A 21,552-nucleotide genomic window follows, 5' to 3' on the forward strand; every position below is an offset into this window, starting at 1 on the left:
TCGAGAAGATCTTCAAGATTAAAACAATTTTATTTTTATTTGTATCTTGTACATGGCAAAATATAATGTTGTTTGCCGTTCTACATTTCAATTACATTTGGTATCTGATTTCGTTTATATCTGTTCTTGCCTTAGTTTGAGTAATTTAAAATTCTAATTTTTTGTATTTGCTTGATATAAATACCAACATAAATACGTTAGTAGAGAAGTTATGGTAATATCAGTTTGTCAGTTATTCTTGAAAAAGAGAAGTTAAAGTATTTTCAAATTCTTTTTTACGAGTATACTTTATTTTTAGGAACACTTGTAACTTCGTCCACGCAAAATTATATTAAATCAAGAGAATGAATAGCTATGTGACCCACATTCCTCCATTCATCACATAGACATCACGAGATTAAAAAAAGGAAAAGGGATATCTAAAAACAAGCATCGTGTTTTGCGGGTTGATTCACGACGAAATTCCATGAATTCGTGTTTCCTTTTTTTTTTTTTTATTACGCACATTCTGCTCGTCATATAAGGTGATTAATCATTTTTTTCGAGTACTAGAAGTGCTCGACTCGATCTTGCGTCACTTTGCTACACAACGTGCAGACAAATTCCACTCGTTCTTTCTTCGGTTACGAGATTAATTATAGTGACAATAACCGAAAGAAACACGGGAACTGTCTTCATATAATACGTATAATACGATGATCCACTTAAAGGTTCGCAACAGTACGACGCACGAGGGACTAAAATTGAAAAGAAACGCGTAGATAATGGGCCACATACTGCTTTCGAGGAATTTTTGGAGGGTCCTCCGGGACAGATTTGTCGGTCGTTTCGCCCGCGAAAAAGTGTTTTCGACCACACGCAATATTGTAGCCGTGTTTACTGAGGAAACACACGACACGGTGGTCGAAACGCGAGCTACTCGTGCGACGAATCGCAATTACGATTTTCGTGGGGTAAAACTATCGTTCGTTGTTTTGTCTCGGTGATTCCTTTTTCCTTGACGGTAGCTTGGACCAAAAATACATTCTCATTTGTACGGATGCAAATAATTCTCCCGTGTGATTGATCGATCAAGTGCTGCCTGCATGCGTTCCATTCATGAATTTCTTTGTATGATACAAAGATTACCACGAACAAAGAAAACACTTCCAGTGTTATTAATATTAATTCTTTGCATTCAGAGTATGTATAGTGGATGCCAACTGATCATTCTCGATCAGCATTCTCACTGATTTATCGTAGCAATGTGTAGTACATATAGAGTAAAATAGCGGGCAACGAAATGGTGACTAGACGTGAAACATGAAGGACAGTGGCGTGAAATGTTTGCAAATCGCATCACTTTCAAAAGTTCATAGAAGAGTAAATTTCCAATGAAACGCTCCGTTTCTATGTTTCCTCCTTCGCATCGAAAATGGTTGCTAGAACCATTCGTCAAGTCATCACCGAAACTCTCAGATCTGCTGCAGACTGTGCCACGAATAAATTGGTCAAGCAATCGTACAAATTTTTCGTTACAACTATCGTATTGAACAAACCATGAATTACACGATTACTCATCGACGATAACATTTATTCGTTTGTAACATAGAAATAAAAAAAAAACGAAAGAAAAAAAAAACGATAGGTCAAGGAATCTATGATGTCAGAACCGGTATCATGGAGCGCATCTTCTTTTCCTAATCGTTTCCAGCGCCGCGCAAGAAGGTCCTTGTAATAACATCTTGCGCCGAGGTCACGAAAGCAGCACGCTCATAAATAAACAAAGAGACTGCACGGTTGGACTTAAAATAGTTTGTCCGAGGCGTAGCCAGGCATTTGGTCGGACAATATTATTTTATGTGACCAATGGTCGTCAACGGGTCCCCGAAATACGCGTCAGAAAGAAACGCTCCCTCTGATCTCACCGATAGATTCGAAATGTAAATCACCTGTGTACACGTCGTTCTGTGAAAATTAATGGAAAGTAGGAGGAATGCGTGCTAATAGGATACGTTCCAATTAGACTGTGATTGACGACAATATTTTTGTTTAGCGTTGACATACCACAGAGCGGATTTTTCAACCGAGTCATTAATCTTCTTCGTTTATTCTCTTAACGAGTGAAATGCCTCGTTTCATCGCTTCGACTCATTTATGGAGGTAGCCCATTTTTTCTAACAACCGACATACCCGACTTGCTCGAACTAAATCGGATAAAGAAATGTAACGGTTCGAGGCTTACAAACTCCGCTACGTCCATCTAAAAGGGTAAATTAGTCAATCCGAGCGTTTAATTAAATTTCGATGTCGTCCGTTATCACAATGCGGTCCGATCGGCATTTACCGAAATCTACTATGGTAGGGCCCACGTCGACTTTCACTGCTATCGCCCTCGACTCGTCGACTCGATCCAAAACTCTCTGTTGTTATTCCTTATAAGTAAAAGTAGGTACGTACTATTATGTATGGAGTTACTTAAGAAATTTACATGTAATTTATTATCTCAAATATATTATAGTAATTTTCTAGGATTTTATTTACAGTACAATTATTTTCAGTCAGAACCTTTATGCAACAGTTTAGAAACCTCTTCGATCTTTGCCCAAAACTCGGTGAAAAAACGATCGATTCATATTTTCCTTTCCATTTTTCATAAGTAACAGTGTAATAACAAAGTACCGCGCCAGACACGATACGTACAAATATTTATCTTGACTTGTTTCTTTCGCCACGACATAAAGTTCGATCTACGTATCGTTTTCCGCAGCGTCATCAGGCATACAGATCGTCACGACGCGATTTGCATAGGCGAAGCGGTAACACGGCGGGACAATTGCGCGAAACAGAGAACAACTCCGTCACTGGGATCGATTTAAGGGCGGGGTAAGATCGACGTACCGCTCGTAATCGGTACCAATGTCTTCAATTTGTTCACGTGGGATCACACCTCGCAACTACAGATAAGGAACACGTCATAAATTCGCGGAGATGTACCTTTTACGATCGTTTCTACGGTTGCCTGTTTCTCCTGTTTCCGATACCGAAGCTCAATTTTACGATACTATAAATTAAACGTTCGAAATTTACGCGACTACATCGCTTAGAAGTAGTACATATATCAATGATTTCGAGTTCTTCACGTTCTTTCTCATTGTTGAGGATTCATGGCCCTTCGAGAGCTATGATTTATTCAACTACTAGTTTTATGGACTGTAGTCGCTTCGTGTTTGATCGCTACGACAATTAAAAGTCTTGAACGCTAAAACCGACGACGGCCACGACAGGAATGTCAAACATTCACCTGTCGTCGTCGAGACTACATCCTTTGGAAATCCGTCGGTGAGAACCGGTCATTACGTATGCGCCTTTTGGAAACTCTGGCCCCCTTCGTTTCGTTCGTCTTATCAGACGAACACGAGACCATCTCGTTGCCACGATTTGGCCGATCGAATCGACTTTGACCAGTCGGCGGACTATCCATCGACGACACCCGATCACCGACATTAAATTAAACGAAATAAACGAGCTACCTGAATAAAGATAACGACTGTCGGTAACCCGTTAAACACGCGGCCGAAACGCGCGAGAGAAACTGGGAACGTATTTGTATCTACGTGACGAAAATTACTTTTCGAGTGCTTATACCGTGATGTAGGTTGTTGGGACTTGGATCTTGGCTTTCGAAGATTTTCTTGGATACCGTCGTTATTAGAAAGTAATGGAACGTTGATCGTATTTTGTTTAAATTATCGATTGTCACAGCACGTTCTATATTGATGGGATAATAGAATATTTCAGGAATCAAAAAAACAAAAAAGAATCGAGAAACTGGAATATTTTATTTTTTCTTCCCAAAATTGTACTGTCTTATTTAATAAAAATACGAATAACGGTATTATTATCTTGTTCTCATTTTATGTCTGTATTGCCCTTTTGCTTTTTCCATAAATTTCTATAAATTTAAAGTCTGCTATACAATATAACAATTGTTAAAATCAATGCAAGAAAGTATTAGGACACTTAACCTCATTACTGCAATCTTCCCAAAAATTTTTAACAAATTTTTCCATTGTACGTATATTAGACGGCAAGCTTACATCAATACAAGATTCTAATCGATTAATCGCTTTTTTCATACTTCAGATAATTTGTCACGTCTCGTATGAAGCTAGTAGGTATCCCAATACTTACGAAGCGTACAAATATCTATAATCCAACCAACTGCCATTATTTGCCTCAACTGTCACGTAAAATTATCTCTTCACCATCCTTCAGCTTCTTTATCATGCCAAAAATCTTTCTCTATCTCACGCAAACAACGATCAATCTTTCGACTTCCGTTAAGGACAGCGATTTAAGAGATCACTGCATGGATCACGCGCCGCTAGTCTTATCTATCGTTTCACGGCAGCGTGAAAACGACCCTAAGCTATAGGGCAACCAGGTATAGGCTTCTCTTTTTTAGCCGGTTCTTGGTAGCACGGTTTAGTAGCCTTATTTGTGTCCTCGGGTGTGTATCGTGTGTTACTCGGCATCAGAAACGGACCGATGCATTTCCTTAATACGACACCGCACGGCTGGCAACGCTTTAAACGGATTAAATGAAATTCACCGGTCGATCGGATCTCTTGGAACGTGTAGGTGTACGGAGCACGGATGATCCATAGCGAACGACCATACATTGTGTCGATAGAATAGATTCGCCTGCTCGTGTACTGCCAACAAGGATCGAAATGGTCTCACCTACGTGAGATACGTCGACGCTTGCCACGATGCATTAAACATGGAACATTGTTCCGGTAGTGAAAAAAATATTCGTCCACTGACTTACGGACGTCTGACTTTCCTGATGAAGCTTATTCGCATTGGAAGACGAGGATGATACAGGTGCTTACATCCGGCGAAAGGATTGCAATCATTAACGTACGATCGGTTTGCTTGGGCGTGGTCTTTGCACGAATTTTCTACATGCTGTATGGTATTATATTATATATAGGTCGTTTTATAATTTTTCATTGAACGAGGCTATAGTATGTATATTTTGTAAGAAAAATTTTCTTCAAAATGTAACTGAGATAAGAGTAACAGGCACTTTCGAGAAAAGGTTCTACAATTCCTCGTACAAATATCGAGTGCCTTACGAAAACTTAGAAAGTAACGTCAGTAGTTATTAAGTAGTATCGATAGAAATTCATTTTTTGGTCCAGCAAATACGTTGTACAAAAATTAATACGTTAATTAATTTTACAAAGGTGAGGCCAGCGAAAGGTAAAAGCGAAATATAAAAATGTATATTCAAAATATAGAAATTCAAAATAGAACAAAAATCGTGACAAACTATCATTGAACATTTTACAGTACTTAAGATCTTCCTCGTTCCATGTCGCTGGTTCTCCAAATATCTTATATTTTAATAATCATTCGTGCTTATGAGACTATAACCTACCTGAGATTAGAAACTGGAGGTTCGCCTAAAGAAAATAATATTCGTGACGCGATCGAGTATAGCTCTAACAAGACGTAGTGAAGTAACTGTTAACGCTACTAATATTACGTCTGACGACGAGTTTATGCTCGACAACGACAGTTGTCAGTAGAAGAGGCTCTCAATCACGTTCAAGCTAAGAGATGGTGTACGCAGACCTCGTTTTTCCTCACGTCGATCTCAACGAGCTAGCGTTCTTACGTGACAGATTTCACGCTTATGTTTCCAACCGGTGCATTTGTACTTACACGTTACGACTGTCCTCGTGTCGTTTTCGGCTGCAGGACCACGTGGCGATCCAGGGAATCACGAAAAGAAAGCGTGCTTAATTCGGAACTGGAACAGATCGAAAGTGCTGATTCGCGAAGACAAAGCGTAGCGGTTCGAGGGTTTTTTGAGTCTTATTCTTGCGAAAGAATCGAACGGCTCTGAACCGATTTTTTGTCGATCCGGAGACTTTTTGTCCGTATGGTTTCGTGGATCTTGATAAACCATGAAAGACACTGTATGTTATAAAACGTAATTAAATTTGCAGACGATGCACCTTCCTTTGTGAATAAAACGCTTGCCTGTTATTGAATTTTTTTATACGTGAATACTTTGTCAAAAGCTTGTAGTTGCTTTCTAAGATTGCAAAAATTCGAAAACTCGTTACACAGAATCACAATCGTATTAATAATAAACATATTTGTAGAATGGCATTTACAATTCGCAAATAAGAACTCGTACGTAAAAACAGATCTAATTTAAAGATACGATATGATATATGGAATTCAACTAAGATATAAAATTAAATCTGCTGCAGGAGTAAAAAGGAAATCTCAGTAATAAATAAACTTTTGTTTCTTTCAACTGGGCTCGAACAGAAAACAAAGATAAAGGTAGACAAAACACGAATCTGGAGGAGCATCACAAAACATAAATATGAAAGAGGATCACGAACCTTTATTTCTCCATTTCGCTTCTTTCCTCTTGTCATGTTTTTACATGCAAAAGAAAATATGCGAGACTCTCATTTGTATCCACCAACTATAGTAAACGGTTCGACAACAAAAACTTTTATCGATGCACTTTCACGACTAGAATGGCGCTTTAGAGCGTTAACTCAATACTGGATGAGGAAAAGAAGGAAAAGCTGGAAAAGAAAAAAACAGAAGACATTTTATGGCGACAAGCGTAAAGGTGTGTAAACTTAGTAGCTCACGAAAGTATTCAAACTTGTTCTTCATTAGCATTAATGAGGTTATCATAATGAGTAACGAGACTCGACTACGATGATTACATTGGCGAAGTCTGAAACAAATCAGATAATGTACATAGAAGATACAAAATAATTAACGTAAATATATATTTTACAGAGATCACAGAAGTATTTAAGCACTCAATTATCCGTTATAAGCTTCAACATTCGTTTCGATCCTTATTATACGCTTAAGATACCTGTTCATGCTACGTATTAACTTTTTACTCGATACATGTTTCCGATAAATATACTGTAACTTCTATATAATACATTTTCAGATTGCTTTCAAATCCGATCAGTATAATCACGATATTCGTGAACGTAATTTCAACAAGTTTCATATATGTACAATATATTCATAAAAATTCTCTATGGTGTTTAAATATTTTCATGATCCGCTGTGTGTGAAAGCAGCTTCGATTCGGTAGCCCTGTGGCTGTTCGAAATCAGTAGCCGATCCCACGGCTCATCTTCGCACCTTTGTACTATAGAGGAACGAATAACCCGTGAAAATCCACTCTGTCAAAGCGCCACGGGTCTTTCAGCCTACCCTGGTCAGAAGGAATTCTTTTTACGATTCTATACAGCGTTGCCGACCTCGTGTTGTGCCATTAATTATCGAAACAAATAGAAACGGTGAATTATACCTACACGCCCTGCGCCGAGTACCTACTTTATCGTATATCTTCCGCCACGAGATACGATTTAGTACCCCAGGAGTGTTAATATATGTCCTTTTGTTGCTCGCAAATCTGCTGCTAATACACGTCGACTATTCGCCGTGACCGGTTGCAATGGTATTAAAACGCGTCTCGTTTGACGATATCACCGAGATACGATCAACGTTTAATAGCATTATGCTAATACGCTCGTTATTAAGAATCACTGGATTCGCGTGCTGCCTGGTTAATAGATTTCGTGTACGACACGAGGAGACGAACTGTGCAATCTGTTCGCCGATCGATTATTGCAGATAGAGCAACAAGGTTCCGGATCGATTATCTAGATCGGTTAAGCGTGGGACAATAGGGGTTGGTTGTAACAATTAACCGAGTTAATTCGCTGTTGTTGCTGGACTCCAGACGAGATTCGAGGAATAGATAATAGGTATTGCGCGCAAGTTATTAACGTGATACGTACTTGGTTCAGCGATTTAATACGTCTGGAATGAGATTACAGTAGCGCGTAGAGGTTACGTATGCATGTATAAATTATAATAATTCATGTATGAACTACTTGTTAAAGACATGAGTGATAATAGCATGCAATACGAGATACGCTTGTAGTAAGTTACACTTGATATTTTATGTTCTTCGGTATATCTCAATGGTTCGATAATATTGCCGTATTACAGGTTTGAGAAAAAGAGTTCAATGGCATTAGCATATATCGAGAATTCGATGACTGACCGATAACAATACCGTTGCTCTCAAAGCTTCCAGTCGTAAATTCTTCTAAAGTCCGCTGCCGTATTTAAATTTTATTTATTGGAAGAAAATGAAAAATGCAGGTTTCATATTCAAAAGCACAGAATTTATTACTACGAACACTTGGTTGTTTATGAATTTATAAAACGTCTAAGAAGGTAATTTTTAATTTTGACCGATTTTCAGTTGGTATCTGTTGCTTTACTTAAATTACTACAAGGCGTGACTGTATCCACAAAGCAATTTTCGATTTTTTCGACGAAATCTCTAGTAAAATATCTGTTGCCGATAAAGTATCAATACAAACTTCCCTCGCCGATAAATTATAACATACTCTACTTCATCGACGTAATAAAAAAAGAATGAAAATGGAGCGAAGAAAGCCGGGCAAAAGTTCAATCGACGATCAGCATTCTTCTCATTCGAGTCATCGCCGGAACGATTCGCAGGAAATGATTCCGTGGCGTGGTCGAAGAAGGCTATCAGGCATCTCGATGCACGAAACACGAACCGATCTCTCATCCTAGGGGATACGGATGAGTAGGCGCGATGGATACATTGCGCAGAACACAGCCGACACGCTAAACGGCCGCCCTGAACTCGTGTAAACAATTATTCATCCGGTGGATCCGATTTGCTCCATTTCTCAATTAGTCTGAGCAGTCTTGAGAGAGATGTGGCTTGACTCATCCCCAACTAAGATACGCCAGCCGCTTCCGTTCACCATGAACCAGGAAGACACTTCTAGACCAATGCTTTTATTTTTGTGACCGCGAACGTGTAATGGTATTTGCGGTTTGTTCGCGGTTTCGCACGAACGAAATGGGAACTATCGTGATGACAGTCTCTTGCTGATAATGCGAGAAGGAGGGACAATGTTCGATGAACGGATTTGTGAATTATGTAACTATTATTAATTAATATTGTAACTAATATTGTAAATTATGTTCTCTTATCTCTTGGTTACTGCGTATTATACGCACCTGTTCATCCTTTAATTTTGATATTAATTTTGGTGCAGTTAACCCGGTAATTTTCTATGAATATTTTGTATAAATATTTTGTTATATACGAAAGACTATAAAAATATATAATAATTATAAACGAATCTGTCTCTGTATACTTTATCAAACTAATCCATTTTTCCGTGGTCCCTCGCTATAACGCGATAAGTAAACTGCTAAATTTTTTGTGAACCTTTTTTTACGCAATCAACGTATTTAGGGTATAACGCTTTCTAAATTAAAGACCTTTCTAAACTGACGTCTATTAGTATCGCGTTAGTATTATGTTAATCCAATAAGGAACGCATTAGCCCGATCCCAATTGACTGTGCGCACGCGTACGTCAATCAGTGCCCAGCGTTTAATTAACGCGGGATCGCCACGATCGCTGCAATCAAACCGATCACTCAACGGAACTACACGATCTCCCAGGTGAACTATAGAATGACAATGTCGAACGGGAGAGAGAAAAGAAAAGGCATCAACGCTGAATGTCTCGAACGACGAATGGTCGGACAGGTGACAATCCTCGCCAGTTACATCTACGTGGCATCGTAGATAGCTGGTAGATCGGCGAGACACGTGAATACGATAGCCTGTGCGTGGCACGAATAAGGCATTAAAAAGCGTTATTTATCGGCGGATCTGCAGTCACGGCGTGGACACTCACATATCTCGGTGCACGAAGTGGTATTAACATTAAGATTCTCATCGTACGATACCGGGACCGGTGGAAAAAGAAAACCGACTTTTCGAGTGGCTGTCAACTGGCTAAGACGCACGGCCACCGCTCGTTTAGCTCTGGATCCGGCGTCTATCGCCCGTTCACGGATATTACAGAACGCGATCGAACGACTGAGAAAATCGAGCGACGAGACCGCGGTTGTAGCCGCGGACCTCTTATAATCCTTCTAATCTCTCCAATCAAGGGACGGGGGTATTCGTTACACGCGTGGCACGTACTACTAATTTATGCCCGTGCCTCGAAAGTAAATACGGTGGAAACTACCGAGCCGACCGATCTCCGAGTCGTTGGTATCGTGAGAAAAATTTTGAGCCCTGTACGGGCTAGGGCCGGTTTCGAACACACCACCGATGCTTCTGTTGTCGAGCTGTGTGGTACCGGCTTCTCGGTGAGTCTGTTAATGCCGCAGGATTGGCTAAATGGATTTGGTACGGTCCACGGATATCCGAGATAATCACTTGTTGTCTGTCTTGGAATCCTATTCTGGTAGGTAAAATATAATAGTATACGAAGGTGAACAGTGAAGTTCCATTTATATAAATTTGGAGAACTAATAATTTATGTAATAGAAATCTAACGATTTTCTTTTCTACTTACGATCCTTCGTTTATGCAATAGAAGCTCAATTAAATGAATGCAAGTTGCAAGATCGAGCGCTGATTAAAGTTTCGTTCGAGTAAGTGGAATTCAGGTGGACGGAGTATGTCGCTGGATGTGCCTAATGCTGCAATTACTATCGCAATATTATGCTTGATTCACGTCAGAATATTTTTCCTTATCTACAGCATCTGGAATATTAATCTGTTAACCGGATCGTCTCGTAATTGGAGATTTTTGTAGTCGTAAACCCAACTTGAGTCAATTTGAGTCCTTACACGTGTAAATATAGGCAATTTATTTTTAACAGAAATGAAACGATACGTGGGAAGACAAAGAATCTCTGAATAAAGAAACTATGGTGTTCAAGAGATCGGTAATCGAATATACACGCCTCCTTCCTCGGTTAAGAGATTAAGCGACTGAAAAGACCTCTATTTTCACCAACCTTCGTCTCGTTTCCATTTCTCTAAGTTCGTTTGCGCGAAGCTCTAAAAACCTGGTAAACTTAAATTTGAAACAAATTTACCCATTCTAAGCCTAAAATATACACAACAGAGGATTATGTTTATCACTCCAATAAAGCGATTGCTTCGCAAAGCAACTTTCCTTGACCGATATGGGAAGATGTTTCGTAGAAAATGGTAGGATATTACACGACGAATGGTCTTGGTTTCTTGGCTATTTATTTGTAAGGCCGCAAGACGCAACGGATACGCGACTCCATTCATTTCCGCGAGGCTAGTCCGTGCGCGTACGTTCCGCAATAAAAGACAAAAACTAAAAAATTGCTCGCGGGACATAAACTGTCGGTATCTCGGCGCCGTAAAGTTTTCTCGTTATCTTGCCAGTATCCGGATGCGGCGTTCATCTTCAGCGAATATACATAGAAAGAAAACGTGGAGCGAGGGCCCCGGTTTCTCGATTTTCATTCAACACGAACTCCGGACGCCCGTACACCGAAGGAATTATGCGTAACGCGTTTCCAGTATGTGAACATTCTTGCCACATCGACTTAGATCTTTTTACACGCTTTTTATTGGCACGAGCGCCGCTCAAATGATATGCATGAATCTCCTCTTCTTTCTGAGATACACGATTCCGTGGAAATTTCACAGGAAACCACGATGAACGCTTTCAATCTTGTCCACTTTATCGTGCCAAAGTATCTGTTTCGCTGTTTTTCAGAGATACGGTGGCTCACGAAAGTATTTCAATACTTGTAAAGACTTTTTATGAACCTATTACGTGTATTACGCAGAACATTTCGAAACTTCATTGGCTATAGCAAGACGCAACCATCGCGATTACTTTGATAAAGTTTGAAATCCGCTGGAAAATATATGTAATATTTGGTGCGGTGGTTTAAGATCGCTATTCATAGCGTATACTAATTTTAATATTCGCTATATGCTGGCAATACGTCTCCTAACTTGTACATGTGTATATACAATTTTCGATTGTTTCCAAATTCGACCAATATGATCACGACAGTAGTGTTTTACTATAGTTTGGATGTAATTGGAAAAAGTTTCATATAATATACATGGTATATTCATGACAGTTCTCTATGCTAAATGTTCGGATATTTACATGAACGAATCATATCTTATTATTGCTACGTTGAATATCAAAGTACAAAAAATGTAAATTGTATACTTCCCGTAATAAATATGTTACGAAAGTTATATTTCTTGGTTTAAAAAATTCTATATATAATATTTCTTCGATCAGCCTTGGCTTTCCTTTGATCCATCATGGTGTATAGCAGAGAGTTCTTCGTGTAATCTTGTTCAGCACCTAAACGTCCATCTCAATGACAACGCAATTATCTCGCACAATGAAATTACTCACTTTTTTACGCGACCTTAAAGCACTCTTTAACGTTGAAGGAAAGCACGAATGAACACTAAATGTCGATTCTCTTCAGAAACCATTCATTAGGAGGTCTCAGGACTATAAGGCGTAGGTGAGGAACAGTCTTGTGAGAGAGTCTACCGAAAGGGAGTCGAGGAAGAAGACATTTCCTTTCGATTGGCCTTCGTAATTCACATTACGCGTTTAAAAGGAACAGCCTCTATGGTTTGGGCCGAACAGGGGCCAGAACAGACGTCCATGGGTACGATACAGATTTTTATGGGCGGCGTAAATCTTACGACGGGTGCATGAAATGACTAGGAATAGTGAAAGGCGCGGCCAATTCCCTAATGATTCTGATTTATCGTCGATGGTTTGTTCCGGTAAGTCATTATATCCCATGTAACGCGTATCATGCACATCTTTCGAAGACCTCACGCAGGATGCGTCAACTCAACATCAAGAGACACCGGTTCTTGTTTTATAGCGCATCCAATAGTTGTATTTCATGGGGGTTCTTGTGTACTGGATCTAATTCTTTACGCATCCATTAACAGGTTTCGGTTTGAGAAAAAAAAGAAAAAGAGGAATAAGTTTGGAGCTTTTTTAAAGAGTTTGTAGTTTCTAAATTTTTCGAGTTTTGTGATTTCCAAATAATTCCACTATTAAGTTTCGTATGTTATTTATGCGAATAAATGATAAGAATCTGAAGCCTTCTTTTTAAAAAGTGAGCAATTATTTACAGAAAGCATGCCTGTGAATCATTCTGAAATGAATAAAATTTTCATGGTCACAATATATGAAAATCGTCTTTCTCTATAAATTACACAAGTATTTTAGGCTAATCACAACATTTTTTCTCATATATATATATTTCTTTTAATAATAAATTTGAATTTTTCCACGAAAAGATTGATTCTTCCAATAGTACACGTGACGCTGAATCTTTCCCTCTACGAATTTCCTTGACTATCGCTCACTTAGAAAGCTATCCAGTCTGTCCCAGTTTCCAGAATTACCCTGTACAACGCCGGTGGTCAGGTCCAAGTACGAAACTGGTGGTTCGTTCGAGGAGAAAGATCCAAACGACAAGTAACGAACCTTCGAAAATAGTTACGTAGATCCACGCAGTCAAATAAAATCGGTGACGAATTGATGCGTGCGATAAAACAAATTTTCTCAAAGAGAAAGTAGCAGTTGGACATAGACACAGAGACGATCAAACAGAGATTTAATTATTATCAAGACGTCTCTGTCAAAATAAATATTTTATTACTATTTAATATCCATAGCAAATTGATTAAAGACTGCTTTTCCCTTTCCTTTCCTTTCTCTACTTTTCTTCAGACATTCTGCTTTCCTATTGCTCAAATTGTCCTCACCATTGAATACGCAACCTTTTCTTAAATAAAAGCATACGAAAAGTAAGGATCATGTATTAAATTCGAAATTGAAAACCGTTCATTCATTGAGACGAGGAAGCTCGGTTTCTACTAATTTCCAGAAAACTTGCGTCATGCATTTGTTTAAAAAGATCGACACTTTTATTACAATTTATTTGATTTTCTTTTGTTACATATCTTTAATTATAACATTATTGAGTTACGTGTCGGAACGACTCATTCTCATCTTCCCACACAAAATACCAACTGAACGTATAATGAAACCTTCTGATGTATAAATACAAGACATAATGAATCGATTTAAATGATCAAATGTACCGATATACATGTTCTATGGAAGTAAGGATAGCGTGGTCGTCAGCCGAGAGTCACGTTACTCAGGAGCTAGCCGGAATAAAGCTATATAGTGCCAGAAGAAGGAGAGAAGCAGGTGACGTGCATCAGATATGGAGGCGACGAAAGTGCGTCGGCGAAGATCCTATCTAAAAGAGGTTTAGGTGTAAATTTTCAGTCATTATAGTTGCCGATACTTCGACATTCTCAGAAAAAGATCTGCATTAGTGGACGTGGTTAAGTTAATAATCTATCCGGCTAACGTGCTATTAAGTAGGCGTTCATGAACTATGAAGATTTTCTACGTCGTTGACATCACGTATGAAACAGTGCAATCCAAAGATTAACGCGAATCTCTCGTCTTCGTAATCAGCATATATCAGACTGATTAATAATTACGCTCGACCCGTTTCACTATCCTCTCTGCTTACATACGTAACCGATAATTGAACAGTATTCGATCGAAATAAATTTCTACCTGTTTTGAAAAATCTGTGTTCGTAAGTTATATGCGATTCAGTGATAATGTTGGTAACTTATATCAAACAGACTAGAATCGCTTTCGTAATATGCTTCCGCTAATATGCTAAATGAAAGAATTTTGCCAAGTATTATCGTAAAATAATGAAATTTGTCAGTTAAGAAAAACGTTCTCGTTATAGCTTTCAAAAGACAGTTACACGATAAGTAATTAGGAATATAGTTCTTATCTCCATTCGACGTCGCGGAGATCTTGCTTTTCCATGAATTAGAAGGAAATCAATTTCGTGATTTTACGACGTTAATTTAAGCTTCTACTAACGTTCACTTCATAGAAATCTCATTATACGTGGATAAAAAGCCCGATTTATGAATATTTAAATATACACGGTGAATATTTACGCGGCAGTATAACTGTGGTAATCAGTTTCACCATTTCCCGCCGTGTGTGTATATCGACGATGACAAAAATTTCAGCCTCACCCGTCGAACACCACGTGAGAGAAAGATAAAGCTCGACGTTGGAAAATTTCGTAATATACGAGGAATTCACGTCTCATAGCGAACGGTACTTCACTCGGAACGGCAAAACGGAATTCGTCGTCACAGACGGATAGGAGAGCGCAAAATGTCTCGGCTACATTGCCGTATCTATTTTCATCCGACATGTTTTAGATGCTCCACTATTGAATCCGACAGGCGAAACGAGTTACGCATTGGCTTATGGCAGAAGAACAGACCAACGGAAAATACGAACGAAGAGGACTGATGTTGTATAGTGTGGTTGAACAACGGGACATCCGAGGTATTCATTCGCCTTTTTACCAAACTATCTTTTAATTTTTCATAAAACTTTACCGAAAGTAGGTTTTGGTAAAGTCATTTTTATTTAATAATTTTCTCTATTCGTATACCTAACATTTTTTCATTTATTTAATCACCGTTTCACGACCGTAACAATCTAATCTAATCCTATGAAAAAAATTTATTTGATATTCTCTACGACGACTTTTAAATAAAGTTATTTATCATTAATTTTAAGTAAAGCTATGTTGGTGTATCTTAGAGATTTTTAAGAATAATACATTTAACACGAGAAAGGAGAAAAATGTTTAGTACGTTATTATTAATGAAGTCAAGAAAAGTGTAGTGGAAATGTCTACGACTGGTTACATCTGAAAGATTTTATCTCATAATAGAGGAAGTGCATGCTTACATATTATTAATTTCTTTGTTAAATAACAGATTATTGATCGCACGATTGCAACGTCCCAGTTAATTTGATAAATGAACTGACTTCATAAATATGAAAAGCATCCGCATTGTTAGCACAGAATACAAACTCGTTTCCTAATACATATTCAAAACCATCCGAAAGGTTAAATTCAACGAATTATACGCAATCCTCTAACCTTTTAACAATTCAACTAAACTCAACATTATATACAAAAATTCGTATGTATCAAAGTCTAGACAAACGCTAAAAATCAACAGTGAGAAAATTCCTCTAAAAGGTCTAAAAGCATCAAACCTCACGTGGACAAAGAAACATAATACATATTATCCATCGATTATTTTAAACATTCATAAATAATACTATCAGAACTATAAAAACGTATGATTCAAAAAATACATATCACGGAGATAGTTCGACCAAGGATGCCTAAACATCGTATGAAATAATTTACAGTTGACCAACGGTGTTCGAGCAGTGACAAAATCGTAGACGCATGTCGATACACGGCGTCGTGCTTGAGCAACGATGCAAGACGAGTTGATACGCTTATCGATGCGCTCCATCGCGAGATGTCAATGTTGAACAGTACCGCAAGAGCGCAGAAAGTATCGATTCCTGGTCGATTGCTCACCAATTCCTGACCAATTTCTGCGGTTCTCTGATTCAGGGCAACGTGACGGTCGCCTCGCCTCTGGCGCCGTGGTCTGTTTAATTTTAGGGTATTACGCGTGCAGGCGGCAGCCTGGCCGATGTTAAAGGGATCCTCAGCCTCGATATTTGCCGAGATATTATCGCGAAAAAGGGAAAAGGGAGAAGCCGTGGGTAACAAGGAGGGCGTGACCGTTCCTTGGAGTCGGGCCTCTAGGATGCCTCCGACACCGTTTCGCGAATTAGCCCCGTCTCTCATCATCATCGTCCATCGAGAACCGAGGAAATCGTCGTGACTCGGGGCTACTCCCCAATAAGCTGAAAACGTATCCTGTTCTTTGAGATCGTACAAGTCTGGCTCGCTATCGTTCCAAACAATGATACATGCTATTGGTGTAATTACTTTAATTTCTTGGAAATTTTCTTGAATACTTTGTATATCATGAAGTTTGTATTGACTTTTCTGATTTTGTTATGTAATTATTTGATTGTTTCTTGCGAACAAAATTTTGGATAGTTTCTTGTAAAAGAAATGTTCGGCGGTATTTTCAGATTGAAATTCTTGTTTCTTCGTGGGACTGTATGTTTGTTTTTAAATTATAATAAATATCAGAAGTTAAATAGAAATGTGCAAGAAATTTAGTAATAAAATGTTGGCAAAAGTAGGCGTAGGAAAAAGAAAGTACAGTGACGGTGATAATAACTTCGGATAAAGAAAGAAGAACTCTCAATGCATATACTGCTTTCTCATTTTACGTTTCTCATTTAATCCAAATAATTATTTATTCTTACGTGAATGATACCATCGTTTAACGATCAAGTACTTAGAATGTGTAAATATGCAAATGAAAATTAATCCACGTCTAAAATTTGCTAGGTTAAAAAATCAAAGTTAAAATATTCCTCAAAGTACGTATACATTAGACTTGAAATAGAAATCCTTCTACCTGAGCTATCGAGGCGCCGTGCCGCACCGGTTTTTTATCTGCCGATGAAATCGCATAGTACGATTATGATATTTGCATACATTTCTTTCTGGCTGCGAGCGATCGATATTTGCGATGTAAATGAAACCTTCTATTCGAGACAATCATCTCCGATTTTAATTTGCTGCTCCGAGGGGAAAAGCAGGCGTAATGCACATCGTGTTTTCCAACGATTCGGACACGTTAATCTACACCGCGATCGCGTACCTATGTTTCTTAGATGCGATCGGTAATAATTAATAAAGTCGCATGATAGATCATTTCGTGGTACGTTAAAAGCGTTTATGTAGCTACTAAAGTAGAACTTGAATTACTTTTTGCCTTTAGGATGAACAGACATTGAAGACACGCATTTAAGTATGTTAAGTGATCTGTAATACAGTAGTCTCTTATTATAGGCGATTTAGTATACATGTGTATCTAAAACTTAAAATCTCATTTAAAATTTAAACGATCGCAGTTACTAGAGAATTAACTTTACCATGTTCTTTTGCATGATTGCTTATGCAAATGTATTTTTCCAACGTTAAAAAATATCTCGAGCTTGAACAAAATATGAGAAAATCGTTGATAAGTATGATACTTTGTTTTAACTTAAAATTAAATATTCTTGTAAAATATTAAAAATCTCTTTTGTTTGCTAACATGAAAGAAAGGTAAAAATATAAAAATTCGAGAGTTACAGCGAGATTAAATAATAGTTATAGATTTCAAATTTTTTAATTCATGTATATTTTGTTAACTCGATTATTCAATCAATAGATAGGAATTTTTCAAATTGAGAAATATGAAAGGATTAAGTTCCTAGTATCTCCATTTATGAATTAAGATTATTTGTTTTATCTAACATTCTCAAGCAAAGTTCTGATTATTTGCAATAGGAAACTGTGTTATCAATAGACAATTATATTCGATACGACTATAAATCTAATCAGATAGTTGCTATAAATAATACCTTTAAAAAAAGTCTCGAAGGCCTAAAGATACAATATCTTAATATACAAAACTTCTTCAGCATTTCCATAGATCAATCTCCAACCAGAAAGGACGAGCGGCTTGTACGTTAAAGGAATATCGACATGAATTATTATACTAAATAACCACAGGTATAATTATATATCGCAGGAAATATATTATAAAACGACGTACTGTTGAAACTTCGGTATACTTAACAGTGACTGCACGATCGAGATATAAGTTTGATATCGCGGTTGCGTGCAGAACCATCGAATTATTATCGACTTACAGCGATTGAATTGCGAAGCGTGCCAACGATCGTGTATAGAATTTATAATCAATTTTCAATAAACTCGAGAAACGTCTATCCATAGTTTTCATACTCAAATTATATATGTTTCCCATTCATCACAGAGACAATACAAGAAAGAAGCAACCGTTACCACATCAAACAAGATCTTTACACCATAGCAGAGTTCTAAAAAACTGAGAAGACCTCAGTTAAGCCAGCTGACATCAAATGAGGTACAGAAGGTCCCCTCATCAACCATCATCATAAAATATAAAGGATCTAAGCCTAATCAGCAAATTAGCCTATAGAATGCTCACTTCGATAGTGATTACTGATATAAAAGGAACCAAAAAAGATTATATAAGCTCGTTCAATCGTTAGTTGTGACAGCATTTTGTGAAATTGTATTTTCTCAGTATACGCTTTATTTCTTTACAAACAACTTACAAAAAACATTTATTCATCGAAAAATTCGGTGATTAAATGTAAATCAATTTAACATGCAACATACGAATACACCATTGAGTATGTGAGTTAAGTAGCTGCAAGAATAAAACGAATTTAACGAGACTAGAATAATGGCATCATGTATACACGAAGATTTCTCCTTCCTTATGAATTGCAAATAGATCTGGAATGGAAAATCTATAAAACTAGATCAAGGTCAGGTATCTAGATATTTAAACCTGGAAATCCAGAATCGATGATCTAAATAACTGAAATAACTAAGCCTAGACTCGAGACTTTTAACAAAGGTTGATACATCTAGAAGCTAGATCTGCCGATCTTAGGTTGTTCAAAGTGGACAAGCAAATCACAGTTTTTAGGCTCAGATCTAGATCTAGATAATTATGGAATAATTACTTCAAGCATTACTTATCGTTTAAAAAGGACTTCAGATCCTAGGTTTTTGACTCTGAACTTATCCTAAAACCTGGAAGACTTGTTCTAAACTTCTATATAGATTCGATTCAGACTTTAAAGTCGTAGTACTGGGTCTCACTGCTGAACTCTCTTTGATATAGGTAGTTTTGGGGTAGTGGGTCAAAGAATCACTTTTCAGTTTGGAGTCTGATCAAAATCATAAAAATCTTTACTTTTTGTAAGGTTTGATAACGCTGATACTGAATTTGACAAGTACTTTTTTTAATAAAAGGAATTTGCTGCTCTATGATTTAAGTACGAATGAATAAGCTCATACATAAATTGTGCTTATGCTTTTCTATTATTCAATGTATGCATAAGATCTTGGTATATTAAAAAATTAGGTAACTAACGAGTTGAGATACGAATTGCAAACCTGTGAAGTATCCGAATCATAAATTTTCGCATTAGTAATGCTCTACCAAGAAAAATCTCTGTATCAATGTAAGTAGTTACGTAAGAAGAATGATCTAGTGACTACGGACAGTTGTTAAATTTGACAAAAATCATAATCTCGCGCTATAAATCCAGCCAACACGGGCTTCCTAAGAGCTTTATCTGAAAAGACAGTGCGGATGGAAGGAACTACTCTAATCGAAGTTTAATCCTGTTGTAAGCACCAGCTGAATGTGTCTCGTTTCTCGCTTTATATCGTTCTTAAATCTTTCTCGAGATAAGCCTTACCAGTCTACCAGATTCTAAGGCCGTGTTTCCCTTCGTGAAGTTGCGAAAGAGTGAAATTTGCAGGTGGCGTAAATTCTAGGGTGGATGCATCCATTCTTGGAACGAGAGCAAGGATAATTGAAGTGGTTGCAGTGGCGGGAACTGAGATACCGAAACGGATCATAAACGAGTTCGAAAGATGAGATAAGGAGACCATAATGCTTGACAAGATGAATTGCACAGTACATGAAGGGTAAATCCTCGAAGGTTCCTCGTATTTTATGGTTCATTTTGTTACGCTTTGCTGTTCAGTCCTTACATTGACACCCATCGTTCTTAAATCCTAATTGTTTAAAGACTAGTTGTCTTCAAAACGTACATAACTCGTCAAACGTATTGATGACTTTTATTTAGTATAGTGCATCATACCAATTTCTACATGAATATAAAATGTTGGACTGTTTGGTGCGAAAAACGCACTTGTAGATTATGACACAACAATAAGTAGTAGTATTCTACGATAATCATATCTTGTGACAAAATTTGTTTTTCCTAATCTAAATTTACTTTTAATTTTGTACAATATACAAAGTTGATTAAGTTTATTGCTTTCAAATTTACGTAACGTTTCTGGTATCTTAATTGAAAAATTAAGCAAAACGGAACACATATGTGTATAATACATATAATTTAGGCGCAATTATTTGTTGCTCTATTAAAGCTGCAATGAAAACAGATATAAAAACTGTTCAAGTTAAGAAATAAATAATTTACTATTTTGATCTCTAATCTTTTATATTTAGAAAAATAATTAAATTTTAGGTATTCTTAATTAATTGGACATACATTTCTAAATATATCGAAACAAACAACATTATCAGTCATTTTTAATTCACCTTATATTAATTAAATATATATTCACATTTATAAGATACCTTCCTATTTAAACGCACACATATTTACGTGTTCTAAAACGACTATTCTTATTAAATTGACAAGTGATCAATCACAAAAGATTTCGTTCACTTTGATAAATTTATCCTATCTCTTACGACTATAACAAAGAATCTACGAGAGATTATAGTTAATGGATTAAAATGAATATCAAATTTTCCAATCTCACTAAATACTCAAGAAATACTAAATTACCGTGCTTCATGCAAACCAAGCAACATTTAAACATAATCCTATATAACCGGTTAAAGAAAAATCCTTGAAGCAAGAGGATAAGCTTTAAACGATTTCGTGAGACGAAAATAATGCGTATTCAGAAAAACGAGGGGGTTAAT

The sequence above is a fragment of the Bombus terrestris genome, chromosome 6 (genome assembly GCF_910591885.1).
Source record: "Bombus terrestris chromosome 6, iyBomTerr1.2, whole genome shotgun sequence".
NCBI lineage: Eukaryota > Metazoa > Arthropoda > Insecta > Hymenoptera > Apidae > Bombus > Bombus terrestris.